The 22,864-nt window shown below is 49.2% G+C and overlaps 1 protein-coding gene and 1 pseudogene across 13 annotated transcripts in view; both read right to left on the bottom strand.

The window, feature by feature from the left end:
• LOC137656632 (uncharacterized) overlaps window positions 1-22,864 on the bottom strand; it is a 425,700-nt gene that overhangs the window by 400,133 nt on the left and 2,703 nt on the right. The window lies entirely within an intron of this gene.
• Window positions 15,019-15,137, bottom strand: LOC137656910 (5S ribosomal RNA; annotated as a pseudogene).

Here is a 22,864-nt window from a genome sequence, read left to right as displayed (position 1 = left end):
AGAAGCGTCCTGAAGATGCAGGCTGCCGTTGCCTTGAAAATGCAGACTGCATTCATCCTGTTTCCTAAGAAACGAGGCAGTAACGTCCAGGAGTTTCGAAAGGGAAACGGAATCGTCACGGCGCCAAGAACGAGAGGCAGTATCGTCCTGGCGGCAGGAGAGGGGGGAAGGAAATTCCTGGCAGCGTGCCAATGAAGAGGGTGTACGTTGTCGTACGGCCGACGAAGTGCGCAGAGGTTTCTTGGGAGAGATACTAAAATCTCTCTTAGAAGAAGATCTCTTAACAGGCAAAGAGACGTCCTTACGTCTGACGGACTGAGAAGGGTGGCTGAAAGCTTTAACTAACGATGAGAGTTGTTCCTGCATAACAACCATGAAAGCTTTAGCAGCCTCCGCTGGCTCTCGCGGTGCCGAAGACGGCAGTTGTCGTACGGCTTGACTGGGAGCGCTGGCAGAAGAAGCAGGGAGTCTAGCAGGATTAACTGGGCTAATGACTGTTTCGCCCTTTTAACAGGAGCATCGAAATCGTCTTCCGAAGGATCAGGGTCTCTGCTACTCGAACCGGGAGAGGGAGAGCGAGACTGCACGTCCCGGTTCCACCCTCTCATCATTGGTCTTGATTCGTAACGCCAATTATATCTGGGAGAACGATCAGGCGAAGACACAAACGTATCCGACACGCCTTTCCTACGGCGGTCAAGAGCAGCCTGGGAGATCGCAACAGGACTGTCTGAGGCAACGACTGACCGAGGATAAGCACCTCTCACCCCCTTTCGGCTTTCGACGTACCTTCTCCCTTGGTCCTGGGAGCTTGGTAGAGGTCTAGACCTAGGGGTATGACAGATTCGATCAGTCGCCACCTCCACTGCACTTTCACAAGCACTAATTTCACCTACACCCTTACCTTTAAAGGCCTCCAACTGTGCTTTAATGGCCTCCAATTCAGCAGCTAATTTAGCATACCCAGGGTCATCCGTAGGTACAGGTCCTGTAGAAGGGGCAGGAGTCACTACATTTGGGGAAGGAATACCTTCCAAAGGGGTTACAAGCAAAGGGTCAATAGATAAATCTAAGCTAGGCTCACTAGCAGACTTTGACTTTGATTTAGCTCTTCTAACTCTATCAATCTCAAGTTTGCGCACATGGCGCTGCATAGCTAACCAATCATTATCACTTAAAACCTCGCATTCCTTGCACTTATTATCTAAAGCACATTCAAACCCCCTGCAACCCATACAGATAGTGTGAGGGTCAACAGAAAGTTTCGGCAAACTCACCTTGCAAATATCATTCACACAAACACGATAATGAATTTTCTCACTCATGATAATAAAGGAAAAAAGACAAAAAACAAAAACAACACGATTGCCAAATCCCAACACAGTGTACTTCACCAAAAACGAAGTCCAAAAAGGCGATGAAGGGAAAGCGATCCGAAAAACTCTGAAAGGCGGACCAACGATGTTGTCGATCCGGCCGGCAGAGATAATCTGAGGAACAGAAAATGGGAATGATTCCAAGTACCACCCTGTAAGGGTTGTTAACCATCTAACCACACAACCACCACAAGGCGGTTGCCGCGATTTTCGATTAAATTCTGCCGCAGTCAGAGACTCAGCTATATATATATAACTGCCAGGTAAGTTCTATTCATAAAAACACAGCGTTACCAACTTTGCGGTGGCATTGATAACCTTAGCAATGCTTACATTAATATTATCATGTGTATTTTAAAGAATTTTTCCATATACCCTTTACACAATATATAAAAAAATACAAAAAGGGTACAGAACCTAACAAACCCACCTAACCTAACCTAGAAGTTCCCAGGTCACAAACCCAATATAATACCCTTTGTTATTATATATCATGTTAATCCGTATCACTTCACTCACGTTACAATAACGTTAGCACTGTTATGATAACATTATATATAATGGTTCTTGTTCCGCCATTAGCTCACTTCGCTCACATGAAAATAAAACATCAAGCTCACATGTACTGGCAAGCAGTAATGTTGAGCTGTGCACGCTAAAATTAGTAATGTTACGCTAACATTAGCAATGTTAAATATAATGGTTCTTGTTCCTTGCTTACGATCACAGGAAAATAAAACATCAACCTCGTATGCACTGGCAAGCGGTAATGTTGAGCTTCGCACTCTAACAAAATATAGTAAAACTAACACATTAAAATTAAAGAAATTAATGACTTACTTTTATGACCGTGACAACGTAACTTGTGGGTCACGGGGGTGAACTTGTGACTGTAAGTCTGTAGGGTCTTAACTGCTTTGCCTTATTTTAGTACTGCACTTGGAACACTGTAAACGTTGGTATATTACATTACGAGATTTAAGAAAATTATCAACATTGGAATTCACCAAAATAAAAACGGGTCTTATTTTCGGTATTATTTTACTGTATTACAGGGCAATGTAACCTAAGAAAAAAGTATTTTTTTCTATAGAAAAAATTCCGCTCTCTTTGAAAATGACACTCGTTCCTGTCACAAATGAATATTTTCAGAAATATGTATATATCTATATCCTACAATAATGGGGGACCCCCAGTGGGAACTCAGGGTTTTGGGTAGGGAAAACATACTGGGGAAACGATATATAATGGTAAAATAAGCCTTTTCTTCTCTATACATTAACTTCTTGGATGCATAATAAACAGAGGAAGAGACAAAACAGTATAACTGGATAAACTTTGGAGGCGCCATAGCAAATGCTATGACTCATGAAAAAATATGGTAACCAGAGCTGTCTACGTGTGATGTAGAGCTGCGGCAACGTTACCGTAACATGCTAACATTAGCAGTGTTTTACATTTATTTTTTGTCATTCTACTTGTCGATTGTAGTCGCTCCCGTTCGTTCGTTTGTACATGGAAGGTTTCGACCTTCTGCGCAAAAACTCGCACATAGGCTCCTCTTCCTCCACCAATAGGATTTCTCCTTCCCTAACCGTGAAATATGACAAATTCGTAGATAATTTGTATTTTACCTTAGCTATTTAAAGTGGGTAATTACTTTCGGCGTAGCTGAAAGGACGAGCCATAAAAATTTAACGAGGGAGTACTACCCCACCACTAGTTAGCGGGGGGTACGGGGGGTAGTTAGCTACCATCCCCCCTCACACACCTGTGTTGTAAGCTCACTTTGCTTAGAGGTAGGACTTCATGGGGGACAGGGCTGGCGGGCAAGTTTGATCAAATAGCTAAGGTTTGTATAGTTAGGAAAAATACAAAATTATCTACGAATTTGTCATTTGTTCCGTAACTGGAATACAAACCAAGCTATTTAAAGTGGGTGACTTAACCCTTAGGAAGGGTGGAACAAGTCCCAGCCATACTAGCTTTTGGCTTTGCCCGGGGACCCATTATCTGAGTGTGTCAGCACTCAACAATAAAGAGTCCCTGCACCTTGCTCGCACCTTGCTATGCAAGGGCTGCGGCCTACGTAAGCTGTGTGTGAAGAAAAAAAAGTGTGACTCGTCCTAGGAAGTTGACCTGAAGTTCTTTAGATGGAAACTTTAGGCTAGGACTCTCCCAATACCCCCTCGTCAGGGTATGGGGACGCGAAAGTATTAACTTAATACTAGGAACACAAGGAAACATGGTTTACCTGCAGTGGTTTGAGGTCAGCTGTGCAGAGAACCCAGAATGCTGCTTTCCCCAAGAGAGGGGAGGATGAAGAAAAGAATAAGGGCCAGGCATACCTTTTCATTCATGCAGACTAAAATCGGGTAACAATGCCCTCAACCCTCTGCTACTTGTCCATTAAGGAGCCTGAGGTTTAAACCAGCTGTTGTGCAGCCACCACAGGGCCGATAGAGAACGTATCGAGCCTCCTGTGGGTCACGTCTTACAGGTAGTGGGCTGTGAAGGTCGTTTGACGCTTCCACACCCCTGCTTGTAGAACCTGCATCACTGAGAAGTTTTTCTTGAATGCCAGGGAGGTAGCTACTCCCCTAACATCATGAGCTCTAGGACGACGTGATGGAGGAGGGTCAGGATTCAGGGACAGATGGATTGCCCTTCAAATCCATGCTGAGATGGTGTTCTTGGTAACCCCCCTCTTCAATCTCCCAGTGCTGACAAACAAAGCCCGCACTTGGGGACGAACTGAAGCTGTTCTCTTCAGGTATAGCCTCAGACTCCTTACTGGGCACAGTAGGAGATGGTCTGGGTCATCTGTTACGGAACAAAGACTCGAAATCCGGAAGGAGTCGAAGCGAGGGTCCGGCACTCCCGGATTCTGAGTCTTAGCAATAAACTCAGGGATGAAGCTGAACGTTACCTCCCCCCATCCCCTTGAATGGGCGATGTTATACGAGAGACCATGAAGTTCGCTAACGCTTGGCTGACGCCAAAGCTAGTAGGAGCACCATCTTCCAAGTAAGGTGGTGATCTGAAGCCTGGCGTAATGGTTCGTAGGGAGGTCTCTTAAGAGACCTGAGAACTCGAACCACGTTCCATGGAGGAGGTCTCACTTCCGACTGAGGGCATGCAAGTTCATAACTACGTATGAGTAGCGAAAGTTCTAGCGAAGAAGAAATGTCCACTCCTTTGAGCCTGAAGGCTAGACTTAAGGCTGAGCGATAGCCTTTCACTGCCGAGACTGAAAGGCGCATTTCTTCTCGCAAATACACGATGAACTCCGCTATTGCTGGAATAGTGGCATCGAGTGGAGAGATACCCCTTCCACGACACCAACCACAGAAAACTCTCCACTTCGTATGGTAGACCCCTGCGGATGACTTTCGCAGGTGTCCAGACATCCTTTCCGCAACTTGTTGCGAAAATCCTATCTCTGCGAGGAGATGCTGGATGGTCTCCAGGCGTGAAGCCGAAGCGAAGCTACGGCTTTGTGAAAGATGTTGGCGTGTGGTTGTTTGATTGGCTCGTGTCGCGGAGGGAGTTCTCTCGGAGGCTCCGTAAGGAGTTGCAGAAGGTCCGGGAACCATTCCGCGTGATGCCACAGCGGAGCTATGAGAGTCATCGAGAGGTTGACCGATAGTCTGGTCTCGTTGAGTACCCTCCTCATCAGACAGAACGGGGGAAAGGCGTATACGTCGATGTTGTCCCACCGGTGTTGGAAAGCATCTTGCCAGAGAGCCTTGGGGTCCGGGACTGGGGAACAGTACAGCGGCAGTTGGAAGTTCAACGCTGTCGTGAACAGATCCACAATCGGGGAACCCCACAAAGTCAGGACTTTGTTGGCTACTTGACGATCCAAAGACCACTCGGTACTCACTATCTGAGACGCTCTGCTCAGACTGTCGGCGAGCACATTCCTTTTGCCCGGAATGAAGCGAGCCAAAAGTGGAATCGAGTGGACTTCGGTCCATCTTAGTATCTCTATTGCAAGATGGGATAGCTGTTCTGAAAAGGTACCTCCCTGCTTGATGTAAGCCACTACTGTGGTGTAGTCGCTCATCACCACCACAGAGTGACCCGCCAGGTGCTGTTGAAACTGTTGAAGGGCCAGAAAAACGGCCTTCATTTCTAGCAGATTTATATGGAGGCACTTTTCTGATTCTGACCACAGGCCTGAGGTCCTGTGGTTCAGAACGTGGGCCCCCCACCCTTTCTTTGAGGCATCCAAAAACAGCATCAAATCCGGGGGGAGGACGAGAAGATCCACTCCCTTTCGTAGGTTCTCGTCTGCCACCCACCACTGAAGGTCCGTCTGTTACGCGAGACCCATAGGGATCAAGACTTCCGGGGAATCGTGTCCTTGACTCCACCGGGACTTGAGCCGCCATTGCAGGGATCTCATTCTGAGACGACCGTTTAGAACTAGACGGACCAAGGATGAGAGATGGCCGAGGAGACATAACCACGATTGGGCTGGGAGTTCGTCTCGTCTGAGGAAAGGACTTGCGACCTTCCTCAGCCTTGCAATCCTGTCATCTGATGGGAAGGCTTTGTGGAGATTGGTGTCCAATATCATGCCTAGATATACCAGTCTTTGGGTAGGAAGCAGAGAAAACTTCTCGAGATTTACCATGATCCCTAGATCTTGGCAAATCCCCAGAAGTTTGTCTCGGTGTCGAAGAAGGGGCGACTCCGAGTCTGCTAAGATCAGCAAGTCGTCCTCCAGATAACGGAGGAGACGGATGCCGATCTTGTGTGCCCACGAGGATATCAGGGTGAAAACTCTCGTGAAAACCTGAGGTTAGGTTGAGAGACCGAAGCACAGCACCTTGAACTGGTAAATCTTGTTGTCTAGGCTGAATCTTAGGTACTTCCTTGAAGACGGATGGATTGGGATCTGGAAGTACGCGTCCTTCAGATCCAGTGTGCACATGAAGTCTCACGGTCTCACTGCGAGTCTGACCGTGTCTGCCGTATCCATGCTGAACGGGGTCTGCTTTACAAACCTGTTCAGAGCTGAGAGGTCGATGACTAGTCTCCAGACGCCTTCTTTACAAGAAAGAGTCGACTGTAGAAGCCTGGGGACCCGTCGACGACCTCTTGGAGAGCGTCCTTCTTCAACATGGTCACAACTTCTGCCCAAAGGGCTTGCCCTTTAGCCATCCCATGGCAAGAGAGCTCAACGACACTGGATTCGCTGTCAGGGGAGGAAGAGATGTTATGAACGGGACGCGATATCCTTGGCTAATCACGGAGATCATCCAGGAATCGGCCCCGAGTTCCTGCCACCTGTTCGTGCAACTTTGGAGGCATCCCCCCACTGGTCGACATGTGGGGGGACTGCCAATCCTAGCGTTTGTGGCCTCGGCCACTCCCCCTAGGATTTTTGCCTCCCCTGGAGGACTTCTTGCCTTTCGTGTCCTTGACGGGAATGGGCTGTTTGGACACCGCTGCCTTTGCTGCAACTGCCGGCTTTGTCGTCTTTGCAAGGCGAGGTTGTTGAGGTGCTGGAGGCTTATAGGGCTTTGATGTTAAAGCCCTCTGGAGGAGGGAGTCCTGGATGGACTTCCTCCACCTCTCAGCCGCCTGCTCTACATCTTTCGGCTCAAACAGACTACTCCCCAAAAGGGAGGAATGTCTGAGCTTATTGACCTCGGTGTTGGGGACCTTCGAGTTGAATTTTTCAGACAACGTATCACGGCGTTTCAGGATAGTGTTAGCCCACAAGTTCGAGACTTGGTGGGCCAGAAACTCGATGGTATGAGTGCCCGAAAGAAGGAAGGTCTCCAAGGCCTTCCTGGTACTCTCCTTAGACAAGTCTTCGGATCCTATCAGGATGCCAAGAGATCCTAGCCAGATATCCAGCCACGAAGTGGCCTGCATGGCACACTTCGCTACCTTCTCCTGGCAGAGAATCTCCAAGGCCGAGAACGACACTGGCCGGTTGGAGAGTCTCTCGAGAGGGACTCCCCTGGAGAGCTCTTCCACCGAGTGGTGGAGGGGAAGAGCTAAACAGGACTCCTCGATGATTTCGAAGTACCTCCTCTGGTGGACACGAGGAGGTGGGAGGAGTTTGTTTCCGGCGCTGGAACAGCTGGAGGAGGCTAGCTCGGAGAGCTGGCTCTCGACCTTATCTCTGGCACCCTTGACCCCCTGGGACCAGGGCAAAGCCGCGCTGGTTTTAGTGGGCTTTTGGGTACCAAACACTCGGTCCAGAACCGTGTCCTTGCCCTCTCGAGGAGGAATCTCTGGATCCGAAAATCCGTTAAGGTTCCTCATCAGAGTCAAAACTTGCCAAAAGGCTTGCTCCGACTCCTGCGGCTCTCCTCCTGATGGACTAGCAGCAAGGTCTCCAGTCCCCAAAGGCTCTTTTTGGGGGGGGAACTCGTGGACGTTCTCCGCAGGCTTAGCTGGTTCTGGTCTGATCCTCGAAGAAGATTTCGGAACCGTCTTGGAGTCCTTCAACTCCCTCCTGGGAGGGATGCAGGATTCCAACAAAGATGGTGGAGGGCTCTTCTCCGCCTCCACCCGAGGAGACTTCTCGGCGTGAGGTGAGGGTTCTTCCATTGATGCGATGGGAGAACGCCTCACCTCACGAGAATCCCCTGAGGACGGAAAACCCTCGTCCACGGGGGATGGAAAGAAAGTCTGGGGAGGGGAGGGAGCCTTCCTCGACGGCTTCTGAGGAGCCAGTTTCGCCCTTGGAGAAGTAAACCCGTCGTCCACTCCTCTCTTCCTCTTCAGGGGGGCTGAGATAGCCGCAGATTTGAGGCCTAGTTCAGAAAAAGCGGGCTTGAAAGCCTGCGCAACCGCTCTGATCAAGGGCTCAAACCAGGGCAGCAGACTGACAGCAGCGCTGTCAGAGACACCCTCTGGAGGGAAGGGGATCGTAAGATCCCTAGGAGTGGAAACTACAACCGGGTCTGCCTGAAAGGAAGAAGCTGTATATGAAAAGTTCCTGGACCTGTACAGAGATTTTCCTCCCTCCGTTGAGCGCGCTGTCCTGCGCTTACGGGGGGGGGAGGAAACGTGATGAAGATGACCTGACTGCGCGTCGTACTGCAGGATCCTGTGTGGGAACGCGCTGTGGGTCGCGCTGTGGGTCGCACTGGGCATCGCGCCCACGCGATAGGCCATTGCCTAGTTTGGGGGGAGATTGCTCGCGCGCGGGCGATGGCGAGGGAGCGCATGGGCGATGGCGAGGGAGCGCATGGGCGATGGCAAGGGAGCGTGTGGGCTCGCGGGCGGGCGATGGCGCGCAGGAGAACGATGGCGCGTAGGCGAGGGGGCGCGTTGGCGCGCAGGCGAGCGTTGGCGCGTAGGAGAGTTCACGCGTTGGCCCGTCGGCGAACGATGGCACGCAGGAGAAGGAGCTCATGGGCGCACAGGCGACAGGGCGCGTAGGTGTCAGGGAGCGTATGCGCGTAAGTGACGGGGCGCGTTAGCGCGTTCCGGAGACCTCAGATGGACTGCAGCCACAGGATTTTGAAGGGCCCATAAGGCCGAAGCCGTGGAGCGCGTGCGTGAAGGGGGAATATCCATAGCGCGCGGGTGCGCAGGAGGTCGCTCATCAGGAACAGAAGTTCTGGCACTGGGCGCGTGGGTGCGCGATGGAGACTGCGGGCGATGGCGCGTAAGCGAGGGATGGCGAGCAGGCGAGGTCTGATGGCGAGTCGGCGATCGTGGAGGAGAGCGCTGGCAAGTAGGAGAGGAAGAAGACTTCTCTTTGGAGCCCTGATCCGAAGATCGAGGGCGAGCAGGCGAGCGATGACGAGCAGGCAAGCGTTGGCGAGCAGGAGAGCGCTGGCAAGCTGGAGAGCGCTGACGAGCAGGAGAGCGTTTGCGAGCAGGAGAGCGCTGGCGAGCAGGGGAGCGCTGGCGAGCAAGAGATCGCTGAAGAGCAGGAGAGCGCTGACGAGCAGGAGACCGAGGGCGTCCATGGCGTGCATCAGGCCGAGGGAGCGCAGAGGTCCGTTGGCGAGCAGGAGGTCATGGGCGTGCAGGAGAGCGCTGGCGAGATGAGACAGCAACCGGAGGGGGCTTATGGCGCGCAGGCGAACGTTAGCGCACAGGGGAAACCTGGCGCTTAAGGGACTAACACACAATGTGTGAAAGCCCCTTTTGCCCCAAAGGGACCGGTGCCCGTTTGAAAACGGGATGAGTGGGAGCCCACAGCGCGTCAGCAGCCAAGAAAGGTGAAGGCAGGTCAGCAGATCTGGCAGGCGTAGGAGATCGCGAACGATCTGCGGAGAGGTCCAGGTCCAAGGAAGTAGCAGGAACAGTAGCTGAAGGACGAGGTTCCTCTGGGGGGGACTGCGAGGATGAAGATCCAAAGAGGCGCCTCCTAACACCCTTGTGAGGAGAAGGAAGATCTCGGCGACGAAGAGGAAGGCGAGCCTTACGTCGGATACGTCCTTTGGGAGCAGCAGGCAAACCATCGGCAGTCCTGCGTAGAGGAGTCTCTGTCAGTGAACTCCCCCGGGGGGGAGAATCACCCGCAGGAAAGACCATTGGACCTAGTTCCTCCCTCGAAGGATGTTCGGAGGGGGAAACTAAGCCTTCAGCTACAACAGGATCAGGGGTTTGAACATTCTCATTGGAAGCGTCTGCCACAACAGCCTCGACAATAGACAGAGGGTCAACCTCTGCTACCGCCGGTGACTGTGTGACAGCTGCTCCCAACCTGATCATGTCAAACAGGGCTTCCTTGGAGGGCAAACCCTGAAGCCCCAAGGAAGCCCAAACCTGCAAAAGATCATCATTATTCACATCAGGAGAAATAATTGAATCCTCCCCCGGGGGAGGAGGAGGAGCTGCCTCACTATGGGAGGCAACTCCCTCTCCCAAACCCTGAGATCGGTCAACAACAGTACGGCCTACACTACCACTCGACGGCCTCTCGCGAGAAGCCGACCGAGTGGGAGCTTCGGAGGAGGTTTGGGCTACGGAAGAAGAGTCCTTAGGATTTTCCTTCTTCAAAGAAACCTTTGAAGGAGAAATATCCCGTTTGGACTTCTTCTTCCGGGGCCGAGAAAACCTCTCCCACTGGGAGGTAGGCCACTCCCTACATTCCATACATACGTTATCACTTTCACACCGCTAACCCCTACAATAAGGGCATAAGGTGTGTGGATCCCTTTTGATAGAAGACATGAAGGTCCCACAAGGGCGGTCAGGTAACCCAGGGCACTTCCGCATTGTAGAGGCCAACTTCACAACACTCTAGAAAAGAGAAAGCAAAAGCAACGATTAACGGCTGTCGTGTAGGCGAGGGTGACAACGGACACGTCCATCTAACACCCGAGCCGTAAGCAAAGTGAGCTTACAACACAGGTGTGTGAGGGGGGAGGGTAGCTAACTACCCTCCCTATCCCCCCTTAAGTAGCGGTGGGCTAGTAATCCCTCGTTAAATTTTTATGGCTCGTCCTTTCAGCTACGCCGAAAGTAATTACCCACTTTAAATAGCGTGGTTTGTACAGTATTCCAGTTACGGAACAAGAAACTATTCAACTTTACTCACGTCATTCAAGTATATTACTTGATCCAGTACAACTATACCATTCATTTTATGTAATGTACCCTCATATACATACTACGATTGACCCAAGAATTACTCGTTTTATTATCCGATATCTTATAAAATCACCTCATTTTATATTCCCATTAAATATTATTTATCATACATTCCATTTAACCTTGCTATATTACTTTTATACATTTTGTTATTACCTTATCATGCCCAAATTTCACATAAATACTTGCTCTGGACAAGTTTCCCATTCTGGTTCATTCATGTTTACTCTCTAGAATCCGTTGCTTTTCCGTTAACCAATCATGAACACATACGTATGGAAAGTTTGCACAAGGGGGGAGGTAATATTTCCCAACCCCCACCTTTCAACAAACACTTTTCCATGGAAGCCTTTGTCCAAGTCAGGTCTTTGTTAGTTCAAGTGACGTTTTTTTTGAGTTTTTACGATGGAAGTTTTAGAAACTTGTAAAGACTGCAGTAATCAATACTTGAAAGTAGTTTGGTGAATTACAATGTTCATAATTTTCTTAAATCTTGTAATGTTATACTGTAGACCAACGTTTACAGTATTCCAAGTGCCGTACTAAACTAAGAAAAAGAAGTTAAGATGCCATTGTCTCACATTCACAACACCCTGGTGACCCACAAGTTTCATTGTCGCGATAAAAGTGTCATTAATTTCTTTAATTTTAATGTGTTAGTTTTACTATTTTGTTAGCATGCGCAGCTCAACATTACCGCTTGCCAATACATACGAGCTTTATGTTCTATTTTCAAGCGAGCGTAAGCGATCTAATGGTGGAAAAAGAACCATTATATAGTGTTGCTAATGTTATGAACTTCTAAGTTAGGTTAGGTGGGTTTGTTAGGTTCTGTACCCTTTTTGGGTGAAGCTTTACTGTATTACAGATTCTCATTTCGAACAGAAAATAAATGTTTTCCTATAGTAAATAACGTGATTTGACCGAATTTTACCTTAATTTCAATCGCAAACAAACAGAACAGCCAATTAGACTAACTTTAAGTAGCCGAACTGGTTGCTGTTATTACAGATGAAATGAAGGTGAAAACCGGTTAAATAATGTTATTTTCTACAGGAAAACATAGATTTTCTGTTAAAATATTCAAATATGATGTCTTTTATTATATATATTTTGTTAAAATGCTTAGATATGACAAATTCGGAGATAATTTGTATTTTTCCTAACCATACAAACCTTAGCTATTTACATTGGGTTTACCTTTTAAGGTAGCTGAAATGGCGAGCCATTAGAATTTAACGAGGGTGTATTACCCCCGCGCTAGTTAGCGGGGGGGGGGGGGGGTAGGGGAGTGGTAGCTAGCTACCCCTCCCCCCCTCACACACCGGTGAACTGCTTCACTTCACTTAGAGGTAGGACTTGTCTTGGGGCACAGGGCTGGCGGGCAAATATGTGTAAATAGCTAAGGTTTGTACGGTTAGGAAAAATACAAATTATCTCCGAATTTGTCATTTGTTCCGTAACCGAAATACAAACCACGCTATTTACATTGGGTGACTTACCCCTTAGGAAGGGTGGAAAGTCCCAAGCCATACTGGCTTTGGCTTTACCCGGGGACTCAGAATCCGAGTGAGTCGCACTCGAGAAAAGGAGTCCCGGCACCCCACAAGTTCCTTGCTCCGCAAGGAAACGTGTGGCCTACATAAGCTTGTGTGTGAAGGAAGAAGTGTGACCCATCCTAGGCAGTTGACCTGGAGTTCCAGAAGGAACTCTGGGTTAGGACGTTCCCAATACCACCTCGTTGGGGTATGGGGGACGCGACAGTAGTGACTCAATACTCGGAACACAAGGAAGCATGGTTTACCTGCAGAGGTTTGAGGTCAGCTATGCAGAGACCAGGATGCTGCTTCCCAGTAGAGGGGACGATGAAGAAAGAAGTAAGGGCCAGACATACTTCTTTCGTTCATGCAGACTAAAACCTGACAACAATGCCCTCAACCTTCTGCTACCTGTCCAAAAAGGAGCCTGAGGTTAGACCAGCTGTTGTGTAGCCACCACAGAGCGATAGAAACGTATCGATAGTCCTGTGGGTCACGTCCTGCAGGAAGCGGGCTGCGAAGGTCATTAGACGCTTCCAGACTCCAGCTTGTAGCACCTGCGTCACAGAGTAGTACTACTCGAAGGCGAGGGACGTTGCGATGCATCCGACATCGTGCTGTAGGGCGATGTGACGGGGGAGGGTCGGGATTCAGGTCGAGATGAATGTCCTTGAGTCCGAGCTGAAGAGGTATACTGGTGACTCTCCCGTGTCCTTCTTGTGCTTCCAACCCGGCTGCACGTGAGGAAAAACTGCAGCTGTTCCCAAAGATAACCCCTCGATTCCTTTACTGGCAAGAAGGAGAAGGTTGGGTCCATCTGATACAGAATGGTGACTCGAAAACTTGAAGGAATTGGACCGAAGGGCAGGGACCCCAAGATTCTGAGTCCAGCAAACAATTCAGGAGCGAACCTGAATGTTGCCTTCCCCTATTCTTTAGAAAGGGCGGAGTCGTACGAGACCAAGAAGATTGCTTACACACTGGCCGAGGCCAGAGCGAGCAAGAGTACCGTCCCCCAAGACGGAATACGATCAGAGGCCTGACGTAATGGTTCTTGAGAGGATCTCTTAAGGGACTAAAAAGTCCGAACCATGCTCCATGGAGGAGGTCTCACTCCGACTGGGGGCAGGGACGTTTGCAGCTTCGCATGAGCGAGGAAAGGTCCAGCGGGAAGGAAAAAGTTTATTCCTTTCAGCCTGAAGGCCAGGGAAAGGCTGAGCGACAGGCTTCACTGACGAGAGCGGAAAGGAGTTTCCTCCCGCCGATAAGCAATAACTCCGTTATTGCTGGAAAAGAGGCCTCAAGGGAAGAGGTATCTCTCCCACGACACCAACCACAGATGACTCTCCACTACGCCTGGTAGACCCCTGCGGATGACTATCGCAGATGACGCGACCTCCGCCCCGCAACTGTAGCGGGTTGTCTCTTCTTGAGGAGGAGGCTTAGTGTCTCCAGGCGTGAAGCCGAAGCGATGCCCCGGCTCGTGAAAGATGTTGTAGTGTGGTTGTTTGAGTAGCCTGTGCCGTGGGAGAAGCTCTCCCGGGAGTTCCGTCAGGGGAAGCAGAGGGTCCGGAAACCGTTCCGCGTATAGTCCCAGTGGAGCTCTCAGGGCCATAGAAAGGTTGACAGACAACCTGGTCTTGTTGAGACCCATTCTCAACAGACAACAATGGTGGGAAGACGCAGGCGTCGATGTTGTCCCACCATCACCGGAATGCATCTTGCCAAAGAGTCTTGGGGTCTGAGACTGGGGGGAAGAACAGCGGAAGCTTGAAGTTCCAAGCTGTCGCGATCAGGTCCCCCAGGCCAGGACTTGCTGGTTACTAAAGGCCAAAGACCCCCAGGTACAGTCTATCTGCGAGGCTCTGCTCAGATAGTCGGAGAGAACATTCCTCTGCCCGGAATGAGCGAGCCGATAGTGGTATTGAGAGGATCTCAAATCATCTCAGTATCTCTACTGCAATATGCGAAGGTATGAAAATGTGTCCCTTGCTGGTTGGAATACGCCAATACCATGAAGTCGTCGCGCACGGAGCGGCTCGGCAGGTGCTGTAGGATCTGTAGAGGGGCCAGACTACGGCCCCTAAGCCTGCCTGAATGATGGAGAGGTATCCTTCCGGTCCTGACCATAGGCCTCAACCGGAACATCCCCCCCCCCCCCCCCCCGCTTTTCTTTGACAAGTCCGAGAACAGCATAAAAAATGTGGGGAAAGGACGAGAATATCCACTCCCATCAAGAGGTTCCATAGGTCAACACCCATTGCAGGTCTAAACGTTCCGCTGGTCCTATAGGGGCCAGAAAGTCCGGTTAATCGTTGCTTTGATACCACCGGAACTTGGGCCGCCCCACAGGGAACTTATCCTGAGGCGACCGTTCGGGACTTTAGACGGGTCAATGAGGAAAAGAGACCTAGGCTAGGAAACGTTCCAAGGTAGGGCTGAAAGCTCTGCTTGACTGAGAACAGGTACTGCGACTCTCCTCAGCCTCGCCACAGTCAACTGAAGGGAAGGCTCGGAGAAGGCGGCAACAGCATCTGGCGTCCCCAGGCGGTCACCCATCCAAGTACCGACCAGACCCGACGTTGCTTAACCTCGCTGGACGGACGAGAAGCGTTGCTTCCAACGTGGAAAGGCCGTTGACTCAATATCATGGCTAGATACACCTGATGTTGAGGCAGAAGTAGAGAAGGCTCCTAGCAAATTACCGTGATCCCTCACTCATGGTAAGGATCTGGAAGCTTGTCCCGGCATTGAAGAAGGTCGAACCCGAGCCTACCGGAGTTGACCAGACCTCCAAAGGCAAAGGAGGCGGAAGCCTGCTCCTGAGCGGCCATGAAGAAAGCAGGGAGAGTTCTCTGGGGAAAAACCTGCGATGCCGCGGCGGGATCGCCACACCGCATCTTAAGTCTAGGCTGAATTCCAAGAGCTTCCTGGAAGATGGATGGAATGGAAACTGAAAGTACCCGTACTTCCGATCCAGTGCCTAAGGACTCCTGCCACCTCGATACCAGTCTGATCGATTCTGCTGTTCCACGCTGGACAAAGTTTGTTCGACAAACTTGATCAGAGCTGAGAGGTCGACTACGGAATTCCCGTCTCAGATGCTTTCCTACGAGAAAGGATCGACTGAAGAAGCCGGGGGGTGAAGCCGTCGACGACCCTATGGAGGACCTTCTCCTAAGGCATGGATCATTCTGCCCAAACGGGCAAAACTCTTGCCGACCCCATGGCATAGAGGTTCAGTGACACTGAATTCGCTGACTGAGACGGAGAGATGGTAAGAGCGAGGCGCGATATCCCTGGCTGATCACAGAGATCGTGCAGGAATCGGCATCGGGAAGCTGTTATCCGGATGAGTAACCTTAGGCATCCTCCCAGCGTGAGACCTGCAAGGGGGGGGTTGCCAATCCTAGAGTTTGTGATCTCTGCCGCTCCCTCTAGGATTATGCCCCCCGTGCTACCTGTTCCTGACAGGAGGGGACTGCTATTGGACACCTAGTCTTAGCTGCCGTAGCCGGTCCGATAACTTAGGCCGACGAGGCTGAAAGAAGAGGCGCTGGAGGCCTGCAGGATCTGGAAGAAAGCGCCTTGGAGGAGTGAAAACGAAAGTCGACTTCCTCCGCACAACCGCTGTGCCTGTCTCCGTCCTTGTGCACAAACAAGCTCTTCCCAAGGATGGAAGAGTGTCTGAGCTTGTCGACATCCACGGATGAGACACCCGAGAGGAAGCCCTCGGTCTCTGTGTGTAGATGGTCCAACATCAACTTGCCCGCAAGTTCAAAACTTGGCGACGAAACGCCAAGGTGCTTGAGCCCGAGAGGAGGAAAGTACCCATGATCTTCCTGGAGCTTCCTTGTACAAAACCTCGAGTCGCAACCGAGGAGGGAAAGGACCTGGATAAGCCCCTTCCACGAGATGGAGAAGAGGAAGGGGTAAACCAGTCACCCCTTGACCGACAGAGAAATCTCGAACGGAAAGTCCCCTGGCAAGACCCTTCCAGGGAATGACGAGGAAGGGCTAACCCAGGTTCTGGAAAGAAGAATATTGCTCAGACCTCCCTGAAGATTCTTCCTGCTCTTGCATGTGCCATGCTCTGAGTTTACGGGGTGAAGACCGTGTTCTGGAAATACGTTCCAGAAGACTCGCCAGGCTGGCCATGTTGCGATGGTAAATCAATGGTTTGCACGTGGCCAAACGTGGAAGTGCCCATGCGCGGGCACGCAGACGAAAGTGCGCGAGGGAGCGCAGAAGGAGGGCGAGCGTGGTAAGGGCAAGAGCTGGTGGTCGGAATCCGAAAGTTCACAGGCGAGCGATGACCCGTAGGCGAGCAATGGATACTGCAGGAATCGAGCCGACGTTCTCGGGACGGAACTCCGTCGGTTGGCGCGACGGAGCGCCGTCGGTTGGCGCGACGGAGCGCCGTCGGTTGGCGCGACGGAGCGCCGTCGGTTGGCGCGACGGAGCGCCGTCGGTTGGCGCGACGGAGCGCCGTCGGTTGGCGCGACGGAGCGCCGTCGGTTCGCGCGACGGAACGCCGTCGGTTCGCGCGACGGAACGCCGTCGGTTCGCGCGACGGAACGCCGTCGGTTCGCGCGACGGAACGCCGTCGGTTCGCGCGACGGAACGCCGTCGGTTCGCGCGACGGAACGCCGTCGGTTCGCGCGACGGAACGCCGTCGGTTCGCGCGACGGAACGCCGTCGGTTCGCGCGACGGACCGCCGTCGGTTCGCGCGGTTCGCGCGACGGCGATGGAATACCGTTGGTTCGCACGCGGGCGAACATTGGAGCGCATGCGCATAGGCGCGCGGGCACGTGGTCGTGCGGTCGCGCAGGCACGTGGGCGCGCGGGTAAGCGCAGGCGGTCGGGAGACCGATGGCGCGTAGGCGGGCGATGGCGCGTTGACGAGCGATGGCCCATAGGCGAGTGAAGGCGCGTTGGCAAGCGATGGCGAGTCGGCAAGCGATGGCACGTTGGCAAGCGACGGCGCGTTGGCGAGCGGTGGTGCGTTAACAAAACGCTAGCGCGCAGGCGAAGAATCGCGCGGGCGCGTAGGCGATCGCTAACGCGTAAGAGACTAGGGATGGTTAGCGCGCATTGCGCTAAACAGAAGGCGCGCAGGTGCATCAGGAAGGCGAGCGCTGAAGCGAGCTGTCAATCAGGCGATCCTGGACGGTCAGGAAAAACCGTTGGCGCCCATTGGTGCGTGGCAGGAAAGGGCGCGCAGATGTGCGCTGGCGATAGAAGAAAGCTGGCGCACAGAAGGACAGAAGTAAAGGTGAGCGCTGGCGAGCAGGAGGAAGATCTAAGGCAAGACTCAGCTACCGGAGATCATGGTCCACAGCAGGCGAGCGCTAGATCGCTACTGATGGTGTCCAGAGGACCTGACACGCGTGGCAGATCGATGGCGATCGTTGACGCGCAGGAGAACGCTGACGAGCAGGAGAACGTTGGCGCGTCTGTGGTCGCTGGCGAGCTGGTGATCGCTGGCGAGCAGAAAGCAACGCGTGGAATACTGTGCGTAGAAGAAGAGTCCTTATCCAAGACCTGAACCGAAGTTCTAGATTGCGCGGGCGAACGTGGGCGCACAGGGTGCGTAACAGGAACCAACAGGAACAGCAGCGACGATCATCAGGAGAGCGCTGACGAACAGGAGAGAGTTGACGAACAGGAGAGAGTTGGCGAACAGGGGAGAGCTAGCGAACAGGAAAACGCTGATGAGCAGGAGAGCGCCTGTGCGCTAACACTGAGCAGGAGAGCGCCTGTGCGCTAACACTGAGCAGGAGAGAACACTGCAGAAGGGCGCGCAGGGGAACCTTGACATGCAAGGGAAGCACCCCCGTGGGAGGCAACCCTTTGCCCCAAAGGGACCAATGTCCGTCGGAAGATCGTTGTCCGCCGGAAGACCGTTGACCGTCGGATGACGAGGTCAGACTGCTGTCCATCTGCACCAGGAGCGGAATGTCAAGAAGAAGGAGCTGCAGGCTGCATACGGAGATTCAAAAAGGCGCCTCTTAGCACCCTTATGGGAGTCCCTTACGACGTAGCGGACGATGAGCCTTACGGCGAAGGCAGCCAACAGCAACAACAGCAGAAGAGTCCTCAGAAGAGGAGTCTCTATGAGTGTACTCTCTCGCGAACGAAAGAGAAACACTTTGTAGAAGAGACGGGTCAGCCAGTGACCTAAAAAGAGCAATCCTTCGAAGAGGGGCTCCTGCAGTTGCCCAGCCCCTTGAGCGTTGCTGCAGGTGCGACCGCTCAGCACCAAGAGCATAGTCGCACGAAAAAAAAGGCAAGAGAAAAACCTTCCAAAGGGGAAAAACTCAAGCCTGGACAGGAAAACTTCCCTCGGAAGGAAAGTTACCCACCCAAGGAGGCGAGCCTCCTGAGTGTTCTAAAATGTACTGGAGAGCTGTCAATCGTCACGGGAGTACTTCCAGGAGAAGGAGACACACCCCTGACGAAGATGAATAGGGGAGGCAGCAACAGCCGAATCCCCAGGCCTCAACAAGACAGCTCACTCCGATGTCACATTACAGAAACGAACTAGATCGGTAACTGTGAAAAATAAAAACAAAAATCATTAGTTAACATTCATTCCCCGGGAAGGCTCCGAAGAGGAATCCCGAGGGAAAGGAACACAAGAATTACACAACAGGCACGTGCCATCACAACCACTTACACTCACGGAAGGAGAGCTGCAACCAACACAGAATTATAACAATTACAATTATGTAACTATGTAATTATGTAATTTAAAAATGAATGAACACTAAAGAAAGAACGAAGACCCCGAAAGGAATCATTCTACAAAGCTGAAATATCAACAAATACAATTAGATTCATAAACTAATTTAAGACTAAACGTACGGCGTAGCAACCCCACCCACACGGGAAGGAAGCTACTCAGACGTAGTAAAAGTAACATAGTAAAAGGGTGAACGACCTCAAAGAGAGAGAGAGAGAGAAAGACAAAAGTCAAACTCGATCGCGATCCATGAAATTACACCATGGTGGCCTAACTGCCGAGGGCTCCACGGTGATATCGTACACTACACACACAAGCACAAACTCTGAAAAGGAAACTTACTGATTTCTATACTCAAATATATACATAAACACGAAAAAATTTTTACATATATATTGAGTAAAAGAAAAGTAAGTGATTAAGTAAAGACAAAACAAACAATGACTGCCAAGCGAGGACAAAGACAGAGACGTCTGTCCATGTCCGAGCCAAAATTGAAAGTGAAGCAGTTCACCGGTGTGTGAGGGGGGGAAGGGTAGCTAGCTACCACTCCCCTACCCCCCCGCTAACTAGCGCGGTGGTAATACACCCTCGTTAAATTCAAATGGCTCGCCATTTCAGCTACGCTAAAAGGTAAACCCAATGTAAATAGCGTGGTTTGTATTTCGGTTACGGAACAAATAATGACTAGTTCAAATTCTGTGTCACTTCACGCACGTATGAACTGAGAACGGTAACATTAGCAATGTTACTAATGTTACACAGCGTTACCAACGTTGCAGTGGCATTGATAACGTTAGCAATGCTTACATTAATATTATCATGTGTATTTTAAAGAATTTTTCCATATACCCTTTACACAATATATAAAAGAGTACAAAATGGGTATAGAACCTAACAAACCCACCTAACCTAACCTAGAAGTTCCCAGGTCACAAACCCAATATAATGCCCTTTGTTATTATATATCATGTTAATCCGTATCACTTCACTCACGTTACGATAACGTTAGCACTGTTATGATAACATTATATATAATGGTTCTTGTTCCGCCATTAGCTCACTTCGCTCACATGAAAATAAAACATCAAGCTCACATGTACTGGCAAGCAGTAATGTTGAGCTGTGCACGCTAAAATTAGTAATGTTACGCTAACATTAGCAACATTAAATATAATGGTTCTTGGTCCTTGCTTACGATCACAGGAAAATAAAACATCAACCTCGTATGCACTGGCAAGCAGTAATGTTGAGCTTCACACTAACAAAATATAGTAAAACTAAACCATTAAAATTAAAGAAATTAATGACTTACTTTTATGACCGTGACAACATAACTTGTGGGTCACGGGGGTGAACTTGTGACTGTGAGTCTGTAGGGTCTTAACTGCTTTGCCTTATTTTAGTACTGCACTTGGAACACTGTAAACGTTGGTATATTACATTATGAGATTTAAGAAAATTATCTACATTGGAATTCACCAAAATACTTTCAAGTATGAATTACTGCAGTCGTTACAATTTTCTAAAACTTCAATTGTAAATTACGGAAAAAGACATCACTTGAACTTACAAAGACCTGACTTGGGCAAAGGTTTCCATGTAAAGGGATTTGTTGGAATGGGGGTAGGGAAATATCAACCACCCTGTTCAAACTTAAGATACGTATGGGTTTGTGATTGGTTAATGGAAAAGCAACGGAGTCTAGAGAGTAAACATGAATGATCCAGAATGGGAATCTTGTCCAGAGCAAGTATTTATGTGAAATCTGGGAGTGACAAGGTAATAACAAAATATACAAAAGTAAAGTAGAAAGATAAAATGGAGTGTATGATAAATAATATTTGATGGGTATATAAAATGAGGTGATTTTATAAGGTATCGGATAATAAAACGGGTAATACTGGGGTCAAACGTAATATTTATACAAGGGTATTACATAACTGATCAAGCAATAGACTTTAACAGAGCTGGTGGAGAAGACGAATAGTTACATTTCACGATTAAATAAGAAGAAATCCTATTGGTGGAGGAACAGTCTCTGCTATGTACAAACGAACGAACAGGAGCCACTACAACCGGCAAGTAGAATGAGAAATATTAAATGAAAAATCACTGTTAATGTTAGCATGTTACACTAACATTTGATCTACATCACACATTGGCAGCTCTAGTTACCGTATTTTTTCACGAGACATATCCAGTTATACTGTTTTGTCTTTTCCTCCATTTATTATACATCCAAGAAGGTAATGTATAAAGAAGAAAAGGCTTGTTTTACCATTATATATCGTTTCCCCAGTATGTTTTCCCCACCCGAAACCCCGAGTTCCCACTGGGGGTCCCCCATTACCGCAGGTTATAGATATATATAGATATATAGATATAGATATATATATATATATATATATATATATTTCTGAAACTATTCATTTGCGACGGGAACGAGTGTCATTTTCGAAGAGCGTAATTTTTTCTATAAGAAAAAGTAGTTTTTTCCTAGGTTACATTGCCCTGTAATACAGTAAAATAATACCCCTTTTTGTACCTTTTTATATATTGTGTAAAGGGTATATGGAAAAATTCTTTAGAATACACATGCTAATATTACCGTAGCATTACTAACATCGTAACGTTGGTAACGCTATATAACATTGGTAACGTTGGTAACGTTGGTAACGTTGGTAATGTTAGCGTTCGCAGTACATACGTGAGTGAAATGACACAGAATTTGAACAAGTCATTATATTTTAACATTTTAATAGAATATAAGTAACTAGAGATATTATATGGTAATACTGTAGTTTACAACACCAAGCTCTCCATTTACTCCAAAATAATGCAATCCTGCAGCTCTCATCTTCTTGCACAGTAATTAGGTGGTTATTTAAATTCTGGGAAAGCAATAATTAGCAAGATATGTTGAGGAAGGGGGAAGGGGTTGTAAAAAGAAAATAGGTCGGTTTCCTCACTGAACGACTCGGAACTGACATGTCAACACAGTCAACCAAACAGAATTCGTGATGCCAGCGTACATAAACAGAAGTCTGTGATGCCAGCGTACATTTGATATACTGTATATTCAAAATATGCTTAGTTAAAAATGGATTAATTACTCAAAAGTATCCATAAAATATGAAATTTACAAATAGTGACACTTTTGAGTAAGCACTCAATCATTGATCAAGTACATTTTGAATATACAGTATATCAAATGTACGATGGCATCACGAACTTCTGTTTATGTACGCTGGCATCACGAACTTCTGTTTATGTACGCTGGCATCACGAATCCTGTTTCGTTGACTTTGTTGACATGTCAGTACCAAGTCGTTTAGTGAGGAAACCAACCTATTTTCTTTTTATAACCCCTTCCCCCCTCCTCAACATATCTTGCTAATTATTGCTTTCCCAGAATTTAAATAACCACCCAATTACTGTGCAAGAAGATGAGAGCTGCAGGATTGCATTATTTTGGAGTAAATGGAGAGCGTGGTGTTGTAAACTATTACCCATTATATTTAAACATTTTAACAGATAATATATGTTTTCCTGTAGGATATAACGTGATTTAACCAGTCTTCACCTTCATTTCATCCGTAATAACAGCAACCAGTTCCTC

Source organism: Palaemon carinicauda, chromosome 17, assembly GCF_036898095.1.
Source record: "Palaemon carinicauda isolate YSFRI2023 chromosome 17, ASM3689809v2, whole genome shotgun sequence".
NCBI lineage: Eukaryota > Metazoa > Arthropoda > Malacostraca > Decapoda > Palaemonidae > Palaemon > Palaemon carinicauda.
Note: the sequence above shows the minus strand (reverse complement) of the source record. Positions and strands in the feature narration are given on the sequence as shown.